A 3,786-nucleotide genomic window follows, 5' to 3' on the forward strand; every position below is an offset into this window, starting at 1 on the left:
GTAGGTTCCTAAGCCTTTAAAAGATTTGCACGTGGAGGATATGAAACAAAATATTTTTTTAAGGTTTTATATATATATGTTTGAATAACTAAAAAAATCAAATTACTACATCAATACCATAGAATTCCTCTATAATTTATCAAGCTTAGTAACCAAGATGTATTTTAGTGTAAAAAATATGAAATTTTGAGCAGACTAAAGACACCTCATTGAAATATTGGTTCAAAAGAAAGAAATGGCACCAAGCCCATTAAAGTGGCTGAGAAAGCCACTAGGGCGACATTCTGAGCTTCCGATTCGTTATTCATGTCATATATAGAAGTAAGTGTGCATAAGGGAGCATTTCCAAAATTGAAAATAGGTGGGCAGGGTGCCACTGTGTTTCATTTATTACATTAGCAATATCTTAGCAAACTGAAAAGATAAGAGGCTCTTATTTTATATTCTAGCTTGTCAATATCAGTAATTTGAGTTTCTAATTTGTACAAAACTATAGACTTAGTATTTTTACTTCAAAAACATCTAATTTCAACCAGTGCTGCATTCAACATATCACGTGACACACATAAATCGATGTTTATCTGTGTATTTTTTGATATTTGCTTTTAAGTTTAGAAATTGAGTAACATATTGTTGCGTCAGCGAGGTCACATGACTATTAATTGTTATTGGTTTATTGTATGTGGTTATTGTTCGTCCCGAACAATACTAAGGAGGGGGCAGTGTTGCTTCAGCGAGGTCACGTGACTATTGTCACGCCACCTATTTTCTAGAAGTATCTTGTTTCTTCGTGAATGCCCTAGCATTTACTAGATATATGTTTTTCTGGTATATAAATAAGATGCTCACAATGTGAGGGGACAATAATGTGTGTGTAGGTAGTGAGTAATTGAACTGCAGTCAGAAGTATTGTTGACGTTCGTTGTTATAGCGTTTGTTATAGAGCGACTGTTGAAAACAAGTGTATCGTAAAGTTATATTCAGAAAGAATAAACCAGTTTTATTAAGTAAGGACTTGTGTCGCTAAAGTTTCGTCGGAACGAAGTTACGGAAAGTTAATTAACAAACGGAGACGTAACAATATACTACTAAAATTTGAATTATAATCTACAGTTTGATACCAGATTTATTGACATAAACTTAAGAAATAGTAGTTCAATAAAATTTTTGAATGTGAGTCAACAACCGACATGATATGGCTTTTCACCCATGACCCGTCATGACCCTTTCCACATACAGTCTCAACATTGCCCTAGCGACACTGCACCTTGTATCCATTCGAACTATTATGTGCAAATATCTTGTAGGTCGTGTTTTTCTTCCTGTTCCTGCAACACATTGACTCATTTTGCCTTCCTCCTTTTATGCTTCCATCTGGGTAAAGAGTATACTCTGCATGAAATGGAAGCAGTCTCACATGAGTGTTACCCCTGTAGTAAACCCCCAAAATAAGGTGTCGCATTGCATGGGATTTCTTCTTCATTTGCTTTTACTGAAGGGAATTGATCCAATTACACTGGTCCCACCACCACAGATATGTTGAGATGTTTTTTCTGCTAGACACTAGATATGTATATATTTCACTGTCCATACCAGGTTGTACATTCTATTGGTGTGTCCTCAATGTGTGTAATGATGGATTAACTCCTTCTGCCTAGTCATAATTTACTGAGCATGTCATGAGATTTTAGTGACTTACATTCAAAATTATATTAAACTACTTTTTGTTTGTATTATACTAATTAGTATAGCATAAAATCATAGCTAATAATCCATATTTTGATAATATATGGGTTTTAAGTTCTTAATTTTATAAGGCAATATTTAAAAAATCCTGAATTTCCCCTAGTGTGAGAAATATTGCACATTTTCTCTAGGCATCCCCTCTTCTCTATTTTATTCACCACCTCGCCAATAAGTACAAAATTTCATGTAAATTACCCCCTATAAAATCGTCATTGCTTAGATACACCATAATTTTGTTTGGTTACAGATCCATCAAATAAAAAATCAGACCTCTTGTCACATCCTCTGTTTTAGGATTTCTTAATAGTTTTCTCTTACGTTTAATTTTATATTATGTATAACTAATAGAAAGCCAAGGTTTTCATCTGTCGAATGGTGTATTATATAACATTATTTTCTGAATGGAGAATTGTGAATTTCTCTGTTAGTTCAAGCTTCGTTCCCATGGGAAAGATAATGACTGGCTTGGATGAATTTCTAACAGTTCTTGGCATGATCCTATTTCCTACCCATGCATGCATGTTAGTTCCCAGTGGCCAGGTTTTGGATTGTAGTTGACTTTCCAACAGTATGATCCTCTTTCCTACCCCCACATGGATGTTGGTTCCTGGTGGCTGGGTTTTGGATTGTAGTTGACTTTCCAACAGTATAATCCTCTTTCCTACCCCCACATGGATGTTGGTTTGTGGTGGCCAGGTTTTGGATTGTAGTTGACTTTCCAACAGTATAATCCTCTTTCTACCCCCACATGGATGTTGGTTCCTGGTGGCTGGGTTTTGGATTATATTTGACTTTCCAACAGTATAATCCTCTTTTCTACCCCCACATGGATGTTGGTTCCTGGTGGCTGGGTTTTTGGATTATATTTGACTTACTGATGGTATGATCCTCATCCTGCCTCGACATGGATGTCAGCTCCTAGTGGCTTGGTTTTGAATGCAGTTGACTTGTTGTGTATAGTCTGTTGTACCCTATCCACTCTACTCCTTTGGATACATCCTTCTACTCTTACCCACATGACTATCTTCCAAGGGAGTGAGATTCCAATATCATGTAGTTCAGATCCCTATCAAACCATTATTTTCTCCCCTTTTGGAGGTGCTCCTCACATTTTCTGCCCAAGTTTGCAACATCTTTTTCCACACTGGGTGTAGAATATACCTGGTACAAATGTGGTGCAGTAAAACTTATGGAATCCCCTACTGCGTGGATCTTTTTGGGTGTTCCTTGAACGCTTTTGAAGGGCGCTTCTTTCTTTCCCTTACACCGGTCCCTCTACCTATTCATTGTGGGATTCTAGCTATATCTGTCAGTGGAGGTAAGGTACTGTATCGGAAGTTATAATTGATAGATAAATACAGATAATACTTTCTGTTTGATTACAGTTTCTAGTTAATAGAATTATAAACAGCAGCTTTAAATACTAGTGTATCATACTACTTTAAATACTAGTGTACCATACTTAAGTGTAGATAAAATTCTGTATCCCCCCACCACCATTCCAAATTTAGTTTAGTGATAATTATACATAATATGATGGATTTATTGCTACGCTATTTTATGGTGGGGGTATTTAGTCAACATGAGTGAGTCATTCACTCAAAAGTAAATGTCCAGATTACCTTAAAGTTATATTTATGGCAACATCTGTTTTTGTGCTTTGTAACTTGGGTTGTCAGTTGGTTAATTAATTAGCAAATACCAATAATGCCATTCAACAAGTATTTCTTTTGCATGTTTTTCACATTTCTCCTTCTAAGTATTCCTGTTGGATGTGTTTAGTTGTTTTTATTCTACCAACCAATCAACTTCATGTTTTAACTACTGTAACGATCCTGAATGTGTGTAAATACTGTAATCATTGTTTGTTATAATCTGTTATGTATCATCCAAGCTGTAATCTAATCTACAGAGACGTATCTTTAAAATAAAACCTTCATTCAAGGGATGTATTTACCATTCAGTCTTGATTTGTTTTGGTGTGTGTATATATATATACCTTTTTAATGTTTTTTTTAATTGACTGTGTTAAACCATAAT

The 3,786-nt window shown here is 35.3% G+C and overlaps 1 protein-coding gene across 9 annotated transcripts in view; it reads left to right on the forward strand.

The window, feature by feature from the left end:
- Positions 1 to 3,786, forward strand: part of LOC106469492 (zinc finger protein OZF-like) — a 105,415-nt gene that overhangs the window by 58,206 nt on the left and 43,423 nt on the right. The window lies entirely within an intron of this gene.

The sequence above is a fragment of the Limulus polyphemus genome, unplaced genomic scaffold (assembly GCF_000517525.1).
Source record: "Limulus polyphemus unplaced genomic scaffold, Limulus_polyphemus-2.1.2 Scaffold3514, whole genome shotgun sequence".
Classification (NCBI taxonomy): Eukaryota; Metazoa; Arthropoda; class Merostomata; order Xiphosura; family Limulidae; genus Limulus; species Limulus polyphemus.